The following is a 12,662-nucleotide window of genomic DNA, read 5'->3' as shown; positions in this document are numbered from 1 at the left end:
CGCAGCAAGAGCAACATCATTGATATATACAGAGAAAAGAGTCGGCCCGAGAATTGAACCCTGTGGCACCCCCATAGAGACTGCCAGAGGACCGGATAGCATGCCCTCCGATTTGACACACTGAACTCTGTCTGCAAAGTAGTTGGTGAACCAGGCAAGGCAGTCATCAGAAAAACCGAGGCTACTGAGTCTGCCGATAAGAATATGGTGATTGACAGAGTCGAAAGCCTTGGCAAGGTCGATGAAGACGGCTGCACAGTACTGTCCTGTCTTTTATCGATGGCGGTTATGATATTGTTTAGTACCTTGAGCGTGGCTGAGGTGCACCCGTGACCGGCTCGGAAACCAGATTGCACAGCGGAGAAGGTACGGTGGGATTCGAGATGGTCAGTGACCTGTTTGTTGACTTGGCTTTCGAAGACCATAGATAGGCAGGGCAGGATGGATATAGGTCTGTAACAGTTTGGGTCCAGGGTGTCTCCCCCTTTGAAGAGGGGGATGACTGCGGCAGCTTTCCAATCCTTGGGGATCTCAGACGATATGAAAGAGAGGTTGAACAGGCTGGTAATAGGGGTTGCGACAATGGCGGCGGATAGTTTCAGAAATAGAGGGTCCAGATTGTCAAGCCCAGCTGATTTGTACGGGTCCAGGTTTTGCAGCTCTTTCAGAACATCTGCTATCTGGATTTGGGTAAAGGAGAACCTGGAGAGGCTTGGGCGAGTAGCTGCGGGGGGGGGGGGGGGGGGGGGGGGTGGAGCTGTTGGCCAAGGTTGGAGTAGCCGGGCGGAAGGCATGGCCAGCCATTGAGAAATGCTTTTTGAAGTTTTCGATGATCATGGATTTATCGGTGGTGACCGTGTTACCTAGCCTCAGTGCAGTGGGCAGCTGGGAGGAGGTGCTCTTGTTTTCCATGGACTTCAGTGTCCCAGAACTTTTTGGAGTTGGAGCTACAAGATGCAAATTTCTGCCTGAAGAAGCAGGCCTTAGCTTTCCTGACTGACTGCGTGTATTGAATGACCTGCAGCAAGCTGGGACCAAAGTAACAAAGCCTACCATCAGTAACACACTACGCCACCAGGGACTCAAATTCTGCAGTGCCAGACGTGTCCCCCTGCTTAAACCAGTACATGTCCAGGCCCGTCTGAAGTTTGCTAGAGAGCATTTGGATGATCCAGAAGAAGATTGGGAGAATGTCATATGGTCAGATGAAACCAAAATATAAATTTTTGGTAAAAGCTAAACTCTTTGTGTTTGAAGGACAAAGAATGCTGAGTTGTATCCAAAGAACACCATACCTACTGTGAAGCATGGGGGTGAAAACATCATGCTTTGGGGCTGTTTTTCTGCAAAGGGACCAGGACGACTGATCCGTGTAAAGGAACGAATGAATGGGGCCATGTATCGTGAGATTTTGAGTGAAAACCTCCTTCCATCAGCAAGGGCATTGAAGATGAAACGTGGCTGGGTCTTTCAGCATGACAATGATCCCAAACACACCACCCGGGCAACAAAGGAGTGGCTTCGTAAGAAGCATTTCAAGATCCTGGAGTGGCCTAGCCAGTCTCCAGATCTCAACCCCATAGAAAATCTTTGGAGGGAGTTGAAAGTCCGTGTTGCCCAGCAACAGCCCCAAAACATCACTGCTCTAAAGGAGATCTACATGGAGGAATGGGCCAAAATACCAGCAACAGTGTGTGAAAACCTTGTGAACACTTACAGAAAACGTTTTACCTCTGTCATTGCCAACAAAGTGTATATAACAAAGTATTAAGATAAATAAGTATTTGGTCAATAACAAAAGTTTTCCACCATAATTTGCAAATAAATTCATTAAAAATCCTACAATGTGATTTTCTGGATTTTTTCTTCTCATTTTGTCTGTCATAGTTGAAGTGTACCTATGATGAAAATTACAGGCCTCTCATCTTTTTAAGTAGGAGAACTTGCACAATTGGTGGCTGACTAAATACTTTTGCCCCACTGTATCTCCCTCACTAGCTTTAAGCACCAGCTGTCAGAGCAGCTCACAGATCACTGCACATAGCCAATCTGTAAATAGCCCATCCAACTACCTCATCACCATATTGTTATTTATTTTGCTCCTTTGCACCCTAGTATCACTACTTGCACATTCATCTTCTGCACATCTATCACCCCCGTGTTTAATTTGCCATACTGTAATAATTTTGCCACCATGGCCTATTTATTGCCTCACCTCCCTATCCTACCTCATTTGCACACACTGTATATAGACTTTCTCTATAGTATTTATTGACTGTATGTTTTGTTTATTCCATGTGTAACTCTGTTGTTGTGTGTGTCGAACTGCTTTGCTTCATCTTGGCCAGGTCGCAGTCGCAGTTGTAAATGAGAACCTGTTCTCAACTAGCCTACCTGGTTAAGTAAAGGTGAAATAAAATGTAACAAATGGTAATAGTTAGAGGTTAGCATAGAGGTTAGCATGTCTTGGGGTATCATATTTGCGCGTCTAACTTTCTCACAATTAATTCAGGACTATCCGTAATAGCATACCACATGAATGTAGATGTGTTTAGAAACATATTCTATTCTAATTTACAATAAAAGTGACTCCAAAATCACAACACATCATTTACCATTCATATCTATTGGGCACAAAATAGAGATCTGAAACACAGCCAAAGCAAACAGCAAACGCATCCAACAAGTTTGTAAAGTCAGAAGCTTGATATAATCATCGCGTACTAGGAATATGGGACAAAATACTAAACTTGACTACTTTAATACACAAGTCAATTTGTCCCAATACTTTTGGTCCCCTAAAAATGGGGGACTATGTACAAAAATAACTAAAAGGTTCACCCAATATGGATGAAAATACCCTCATTTCAAAACCAAAGTGCTGGAGTAGAGCCAAAACAACTTTTGGTCTTCAGAATAGGGGATGCAGCAATACAAAGAAAATGTTTTTATTTAAAAAAAAAAAAGTGCTGATCTAGGATCAGTTTCACCTGTCAGAACATAAGATCATAAAGGATCCTAGATCAGACAGTAATGAACCTGTAAAGTCCTCACATCCCAGAAGCTTTAACAAGAAGTAGTCACCGCTCTGTGAGTGAGTATGTGTGTAATGAGTTGATGGAGCCTTCGTTAACCAGAGACTGAACCTGCACCAGGAAGCCGATAGAACTGTAATTACACAAGCTAAACTAGGACGGATTTAATTGGAGCCAATCAGGAATGTGGGAGTAGAGAGGGGAGTAAAGGGGGGGTGGGCAGCGTATTATTTCATATCAGCATTTTCCATATTTTCCCTGATTCTGCAGGGGGGAAAAAAGAAGAAAAAAAAAAGAGGTTGAGGAAAAGAGGGAGGACATATCTGGGGAATAAGGAGAAAAGTCTATGTGCATTCTGTATCTCTTCTGTATGCCATTTCTCCTCCACTGTACTCTCAAATCCCTCAGCCAATCAGATCTTGCAGAGTGGACACGGAACTCATCACACTGCGGGGGGTGTGACCAATGACCAGTGAAAGATTGCTGTATCTACGCCACTGATTGTCCGAGACAATAGACAGCTGACAATAGAGAGTAATGTCTCCCAGCCAGCAAAGCTACCCTACTTCTGACGGTGGGTGTGAAAAATAGCTTCAGACAGGGCCTCTTTTGTACCTCTCACACACTTCCTGCCCTGTTCTGTCCCAGTTAAGCTGACCAGATAAAAGGTGCTTGTCCACACACACACACACACACATCTCTCAACGCGCACAGCCAGAAGGCGGGTGACATTGGTCGATGTCTCTGAACACCCAACAGACAGACCCCAGCAGCAGAAACCCTTCCTATGTGCCGTCTTAGGTTACATTGGCTGTGGTTTGTTCATGCAGTAACAGTGGGTAATGGAATTCATTCTGGGAAACCATGGACCCACATAGGCTCTGTCACTACAATCAGACTAGTAAGTCCCTCCTTTTACTCCCTTTCTTCACACCACATTTCATTCCTATTCCCTCCCTGCTAAATGTTTCCCTTCAGTGGTATTGTTCATGCTCGATACGGAGCATAGGCCACCTCCCTTCCCCCACCAGTCCAATTCCACAAAATACATTAGACCCCCTCCTCCTCCTCCTCGGACGATTCATTTCAGATGTATGTGGCCGCTGAATTCCTTAAATAGCTTCCTCTTTTTAGTCTAGTCAGTCAGTCTTCCAGTAACAATGAATCCTGATCAGAATCAGCGGTCATAAGGAAAGTGAACTAAACGAATCGGACTACCATATGGTATTGTAGCTAGCTAACAGCCCCTTGTTATTCAAACTTACTCACTGCCCTCATTCTGCTGGTCCAAACAGGAGAGGGAAACGGTTGTGTTTGGCTAATTGAAGTGGTATGGTATAACAGAAGTCAGATTAAAAGGATGAATGGATCTCAAGAAGGCTATATTTGGTGTGGTAGTAATTGTGTCCCCTGATAGTGGTTGGTCAGACAGTCTTAAAGTATGGTGGTTTATTAGGGCAATGGGAGGTGGAGATGAGGTGTGTGTGTGTAGGGGAGCCAGGAGCTAGGCTCTCTCTCAGTTCTGGCTGATTATGAAAAAGAGAGGGAGGAGATCTGGCCCTGGCGGATTCTGATCATCTCGTTGGCATAGAGCCATTCGCCAGCTACCCTCCCTCAGCCCATGGACAGACTGTTCCACCCACCTGGATGTATCCTGGATCCTACCAGTGTCCAGGGCAACCACAGAAAGGCCCGCACTGGGCACACAGAGATTTGCATTGAGACCAACCAAACAGGGGGGGACCAAACAGCTGCCCTTCACAGGGCACTCAAATAGGCAGTACAGGTAGCCTGCCAGTCCCAATCTTCATCGCAAACAATGCTAGATTTAACCACAGCCAGGATGTACAGTAACAATGTTGTAAACATTTTGCCATCACATCCTTTTCCAATGAGCAGCTGACCCCTATGAGAAGCCATCCTCGGCCAGCCTCCAGGATTCGTCCCAAACGGCACCCTCTCCCCTATATACTGCACTTCTTTTGATCAGGAGCCAGGGCCCTGGTCAAAATAAGTGCACTATATAGTGAATAGGGTGCCATTTGGGAGGCTGTGAAAGTGTTCCGGGAGAGGGTGTTACCATGGAGACAGACTCACCCCTTGTCCTTCATTCCGGTAGGGGTAGGTATCTGGTACAACGGTGTCTGTATGTGGCGTGGGCCCATCCTCCAATTCATTTTATTAATTAAAGCCATACAGATGTTGAATCAATAGAAGGCTACTGAACGGGTGGCCTTCTCGGTCACCCACCCTAGCTACTGAATGGGTGGCCTTCTCGGTCACCCACCCTAGCTACTGAATGGGTGGCCTTCTCGGTCACCCACCCTAGCTACTGAATGGGTGGCCTTCTCGGTCGTCCACCCTAGCTACTGAATGGGTGGCCTTCTCTGTCATCCACCTTAGCTACTGAATGGGTGGCCTTCTCAGTCATCTACCCTAAATACTGAATGGGTGGCCTTCTCAGTCATCCACCCTAGCTACTGAATGGGTGGCCTTCTCAGTCATCCACCCTAGCTACTGAATGGGTGGCCTTCTCGGTCATCCACCCTAGCTACTGAATGGGTGGCCTTCTCAGTCATCCACCCTAGCTACTGAATGGGTGGCCTTCTCAGTCATCCACCCTAGCTACTGAATGGGTGGCCTTCTCAGTCATCCACCCTAGCTACTGAATGGGTGGCCTTCTCGGTCATCCACCCTAAATACTGAATGGGTGGCCTTCTCAGTCATCCACCCTAGCTACTGAATGGGTGGCCTTCTCAGTCATCCACCCTAGCTACTGAATGGGTGGCCTTCTCAGTCATCCACCCTAGCTACTGAATGGGTGGCCTTCTCAGTCATCCACCCTAGGTACTGAATGGGTGGCCTTCTCAGTCATCCACCCTAGGTACTGAATGGGTGGCCTTCTCGGTCATCCACCCTAGGTACTGAATGGGTGGCCTTCTCGGTCATCCACCCTAGCTACTGAATGGATGGCCTTCTCAGTCATCCACCCTAGCTACTGAATGGGTGGCCTTCTTGGTCATCCACCCTAGCTACTGAATGGGTGGCCTTCTCAGTCATCCACCCTAGCTACTGAATGGGTGGCCTTCTCGGTCATCCACCCTAGGTACTGAATGGGTGGCCTTCTCGGTCATCCACCCTAGGTACTGAATGGGTGGCCTTCTCGGTCATCCACCCTAGGTACTGAATGGGTGGCCTTCTCGGTCATCCACCCTAGCTACTGAATGGGTGGCCTTCTCGGTCATCCACCCTGGGTACTGAATGGGTGGCCTTCTCGGTCATCCACCCTAGCTACTGAATGGGTGGCCTTCTCGGTCATCCACCCTAGCTACTGAATGGGTGGCCTTCTCGGTCATCCACCCTAGGTACTGAATGGGTGGCCTTCTCAGTCATCCACCCTAGCTACTGAATGGGTGGCCTTCTCGGTCATCCACCCTAGCTACTGAATGGGTGGCCTTCTCGGTCATCCACCCTAGCTACTGAATGGGTGGCCTTCTCGGTCATCCACCCTAGGTACTGAATGGGTGGCCTTCTCAGTCATCCACCCTAGCTACTGAATGGGTGGCCTTCTCGGTCATCCACCCTAGCTACTGAATGGGTGGCCTTCTCGGTCATCCACCCTAGCTACTGAATGGGTGGCCTTCTCGGTCATCCACCCTAGCTACTGAATGGGTGGCCTTCTCAGTCATCCACCCTAAATACTGAATGGGTGGCCTTCTCAGTCATCCACCCTAGCTACTGAATGGGTGGCCTTCTCGGTCATCCACCCTAGCTACTGAATGGGTGGCCTTCTCGGTCATCCACCCTAGCTACTGAATGGGTGGCCTTCTCAGTCATCCACCCTAAATACTGAATGGGTGGCCTTCTCAGTCATCCACCCTAGCTACTGAATGGGTGGCCTTCTCGGTCATCCACCCTAGCTACTGAATGGGTGGCCTTCTCGGTCATCCACCCTAGGTACTGAATGGGTGGCCTTCTCAGTCATCCACCCTAGCTACTGAATGGGTGGCCTTCTCGGTCATCCACCCTAGCTACTGAATGGGTGGCCTTCTCGGTCATCCACCCTAGCTACTGAATGGGTGGCCTTCTCGGTCATCCACCCTAGCTACTGAATGGGTGGCCTTCTCGGTCATCCACCCTAGCTACTGAATGGGTGGCCTTCTCGGTCATCCACCCTAGCTACTGAATGGGTGGCCTTCTCGGTCATCCACCCTAGCTACTGAATGGGTGGCCTTCTCGGTCATCCACCCTAGGTACTGAATGGGTGGCCTTCTCAGTCATCCACCCTAGCTACTGAATGGGTGGCCTTCTCGGTCATCCACCCTAGCTACTGAATGGGTGGCCTTCTCGGTCATCCACCCTAGCTACTGAATGGGTGGCCTTCTCGGTCATCCACCCTAGCTACTGAATGGGTGGCCTTCTCGGTCATCCACCCTAGCTACTGAATGGGTGGCCTTCTCGGTCATCCACCCTAGCTACTGAATGGGTGGCCTTCTCGGTCATCCACCCTAGCTACTGAATGGGTGGCCTTCTCGGTCATCCACCCTAGGTACTGAATGGGTGGCCTTCTCGGTCACCCACCCTAGCTACTGAATGGGTGGCCTTCTCAGTCACCCACCCTAGGTACTGAATGGGTGGCTTTCTCGGCCATCCACCCTAGCTACTGAATGGGTGGCCTTCTCGGTCATCCACCCTAGCTACTGAATGGGTGGCCTTCTCAGTCATCCACCCTAGCTACTGAATGGGTGGCCTTCTCAGTCATCCACCCTAGCTACTGAATGGGTGGCCTTCTCGGTCATCCACCCTAGCTACTGAATGGGTGGCCTTCTCAGTCATCCACCCTAGCTACTGAATGGGTGGCCTTCTCGGTCATCCACCCTAGGTACTGAATGGGTGGCCTTCTCGGCCATCCACCCTGGCTACTGAATGGGTGGCCTTCTCGGTCATCCACCCTAGCTACTGAATGGGTGGCCTTCTCAGTCATCCACCCTAGCTACTGAATGGGTGGCCTTCTCAGTCATCCACCCTAGCTACTGAATGGGTGGCCTTCTCAGTCATCCACCCTAGCTACTGAATGGGTGGCCTTCTCAGTCATCCACCCTAGCTACTGAATGGGTGGCCTTCTCGGTCATCCACCCTAGCTACTGAATGGGTGGCCTTCTCAGTCATCCACCCTAGCTACTGAATGGGTGGCCTTCTCGGTCATCCACCCTAGCTACTGAATGGGTGGCCTTCTCAGTCATCCACCCTAGCTACTGAATGGGTGGCCTTCTCGGTCATCCACCCTAGCTACTGAATGGGTGGCCTTCTCGGTCATCCACCCTAGCTACTGAATGGGTGGCCTTCTCGGTCATCCACCCTAAATACTGAATGGGTGGCCTTCTCAGTCATCCACCCTAGCTACTGAATGGGTGGCCTTCTCGGTCATCCACCCTAGCTACTGAATGGGTGGCCTTCTCGGTCATCCACCCTAGCTACTGAATGGGTGGCCTTCTCTGTCATCCACCCTAGCTACTGAATGGGTGGCCTTCTCTGTCATCCACCCTAGCTACTGAATGGGTGGCCTTCTCAGTCATCCACCCTAGCTACTGAATGGGTGGCCTTCTCTGTCATCCACCCTAGCTACTGAATGGGTGGCCTTCTCTGTCATCCACCCTAGCTACTGAATGGGTGGCCTTCTCTGTCATCCACCCTAGCTACTGAATGGGTGGCCTTCTCTGTCATCCACCCTAGGTCTGCTATGACGGATATAAAGGTGCAAACAACTACGGTGCCACCATCCAATTTATTAATAAAAAAATAAAATAGAAATCAGCAATTAAGCAGAGATCCCAAAAGTTCACATTACAGTACGTAAGTCCTATTAAACAAAACATCTACAACCAATCACCATCATCAATATCTACATAGAAAAAGTTGGAAAAAATTAAATTACCAACCCTGTGCCAGGCACCAACTAGGGCAAGGCAGCAGAGTGCCCTGAACCCTGACCTGAAGCAATTGCCCTTTTGGTACAGTGAGACAGAGGCATTCCCTTCCACTGTTCACATTGCTTACATAGTTGGCCAAGTCGCCAATGGCTACCTTTACTCTGCTTTCTTAGAAGTGAAAACGGTTTCCCATAGTTTAACTGCGATAGCTAGTTTTTTTTGGTTCCAGACCTGGGAGCTTTCAGTGACTGAAAATGAAAGCTAGACTGACGTGCCACCGCAACTAGGAGAACTTGAGAGGAGATACACACACTGATAACCTCATGGGACCAGAGTCTGCTCTACCTACACCCCTCCCATGAGAGAGAGACAGGCTAAATGGCATATACAATACAAATGAAAGAGAGACAGACAGACAGGAGGGTAGAGGAAGAGAGAGAGAGAGAGGAGCTGGGAGAGGGACAATTCTGCTTGGTTGGATGACGGGGGAGCGGGTGGTGTGGATTTAAAAGAGGATTGGTGGAGCTATACACTGATACACTGCCTGGGAGACTTGGGACAGTTGTCCGTATGTCCCTCAACACACGGAACCCATGTAATAGTCCCGGACAACGCTGTCAGAACAATTCATGGAACTGGGAGGGGAAGTGATTGGAGATAAAACAAATTCTCCACTACTCACAGGTCTCTGTAAACTGAGAGTACAACCCAAATGGCACCGAATTCTCTACATTAGGGTTCTGACGATACCAGTATCATGACACTCGTTAGTACCGTGGCAAGGAAAGTAAACATTAACCATATTTAACAACTTTAAACATCGTTGTCATCCAGAGTCGCATGCATTTATTTTCCAAGCTGTAGCACACTATTCTACATAAAGCAGGTTTTTAAAAAGGACCAAATAGTTTGGTCTGCTTCGTGTTTTCATTTTTGGAGTGGAGAAAAAGTGATATCGGTATCGTCAAAGCCCTACTCTGTAGAGTGCACTGCTTCTGACCAGAGCCGGTCAAAAGTAGAACACTATAGAGGGAATAGGGTGCCATTTTGGGACACAGCATGTGTGTGGAGCCTGGGGAGTAGCATGGATCAGATGGTTTGATCAAAGTGGTTCTAAAGAGGCCAAATGAGGACTAAAATGGCAGCCTATTCCCTATATGGCGCACTACGTCTGACCAGAGCCCTATGGGCCCCACGAGCCCCTGGTCAAACGTAGTGCCGGGGCACTATTTGAGACATAAGGTGGCATTTGAGAGACATACTATAGCACTGGAATGTGTTTTCAAACAAATTACAAAAAGAGGTCATTTCTGAAATTACAATAAAAACTGCGCTCTCAGTGGTCAACTATTTCACACCAGGTTTTAAAAGGATACATTTAATCTTAGTGTAAAAAAAAAAAAAGTGTTAAAAGCTTGCAAAATAAAAGCTTTTAAAAGTGGAATTCCAAATCCAACTGCAAGCCAAGACCATTTTTTAATCCTGTTTTCCATCTGATTTTTGCCCCCAATCCATCCTTTTTACAAACCCTCAATCCACACCCTTTTAAATTCCTTTAAGGCTCTGAAGTGCGAGCAGCTTGGAGCCAAGAAAATCCCCAAGTAACAAACTGACCAGACCTGGCTTCAACTATATTAAATAATTTCAACTATTCTAGCTGGGCTTGATTGAGCTTGCTTGTACTGTGGAAATAAAACAGTTGTACAACAGAGACCCCCTTCCAGCTATCACTGTAGGCAGGCTAAAATGAGCACTAATAATATTTGCAAGATTTCAAATACTATTTGAACCCACGTCCACGACGTGTTCGCCGCTAGAACCTCCCGAGTTCCTCTGAGTGTTCCAATCCAGCGCCGACCTATCACCACGTTGGCTCATAAATCAGAGTCGACGGTGTGCTGCCCGCAGACACTGGGGATGGGGGCCAGCGCTGGCAGGTTAGCCAAACACACCCCTTGAGAATCCCAAGAGCAGCTAGACACACTGCAACCTCTTCAGAAGGAGTACCCCTGCACAGAGAGTGAGGGGTGTCTCTCAAATGGCACCCTATTCCCCATTTAGTGCACTACTTTTGACCAGGGCCCATATGGGGAAGTTCTGCACTATGTAGGGAATGGGCTATCATTTAGGAAACACCCCCCCTTTCTCTGTGGAGTGGTACGACTTCTGCAGAGGACAGACATGCGGGTGGGCTACATACGGGAAGAACCAGTCAGTTACAAACCATAGGTACACATTAAGAGAAGGTATAACACAGTATTACTGTGACCCGGAACCTTCCCACCTCTCTGTTGAGGAGGTATTGGCTCATGTCCGCAAATGGTCAGAAACTACGATTGTATAACAACGTGAATACCTACGGTACCTACATAGCGATACATCTAAGAGAAGAGTTTGTCATGTTAAATCATTGTTCTTGTGTAAGAATACATTTCTAATAGTACGCCGGTCATAATTAAGTACAGAATTAAGGACAGAAAATCTGATTATAGTATGTTTTGCTAAATTAATTTATATCTCAACGTTCTGTTAAGCTGCACCCTCCTGAACAAACCTCAAACACAAGCTCTCTAAACCTACAGCTACTCAGACGTGGTAGAGAATCGGTGAGAGGAGGAGAGAAGTTAAGTTCAAAGCTATCCTGGCGTGAGTGTATAAAATGTATTTGTGTATGTAGTCAATCAGTGTATAAAGTATGTGTGTGTGTGTGTGTGAGTGAGAGAGGAGGCAGTTGGTGCTCCTCTCCTTCCCGTCTCAGAGGAGGAACCGTTAAAACTGGATCCCTTTTCACCCCCTAACCTCCCGCTGCACAGAGTGGAAAAACAGCTGTGGGGCCACCGCACACTCCTGCTCCTGAACCAATCTCCTGGGACCTTCATGCACATACCCACTCTCCCGGTCTCAAAACACACCCACACTCTCACTCACTCTCTCAAAACACACCCACTTTTTAGCATGAGTCCTACAGTAGTACCTCTATGGTTTGAAGAACCGCAAATGAGGCAGAAACGTACAGTAGCTGGAAAAAAAACACACATTCCCTTTCCCTAACGGCAAACTATTCAGTGAGTAGGGGGTCATTCACAGAGAGTGCTTAGGTGGCAAGAAGTTTTGATGAAATAACGGTCTAAGTGGCCTGATCTTGTGTACACAGTTCACCAAGCTTATCAGGGCTTGGAAATGCCACATCTCTAATTAACATGACTGGCAATCAGGCATTGTGAGCAGATTCTGTAAAAACAACATTAAGGCCCTGTCTCTCTCCGTCTCCACCGAGAAAACGAAGGACCTGTGTTTAAAGCGGAATGTGCCTACTCTCTAGCTACATATTTGACATGTTAGCTTAACCAGTAACCAGGAAGAGGTCAATCCATTTGACAAAATAACCACACCGCTGGTTCCTCTCTGCTCCAGACTGACTGGACAACCAACGGTATGGACTAAGTGTCCAATGACGCATGAGTGCGTCATTGGAGGTGTCCCAAATGGCATCCTATGCCCTATGTAGTGCACTACTTTTCATAGGGCTCTGGTCAAAAGTAGTGCACTATATAGGGAATAGAGTACCATTTGGGGCGAAAATATTGCTTTTCGACAGTTGATGGTAAAAGTTGAATCCAGAAATAACAGATCCCTTTAGCACATTGAATGAGTGACTGTCATACTGTTCATTATCCTCCAAACATATTTCAATAAA

Source organism: Oncorhynchus clarkii, chromosome 11 (genome assembly GCF_045791955.1).
Source record: "Oncorhynchus clarkii lewisi isolate Uvic-CL-2024 chromosome 11, UVic_Ocla_1.0, whole genome shotgun sequence".
In the NCBI taxonomy this organism is placed as follows: Eukaryota; Metazoa; Chordata; class Actinopteri; order Salmoniformes; family Salmonidae; genus Oncorhynchus; species Oncorhynchus clarkii.
This window is presented reverse-complemented; position numbering follows the sequence as displayed.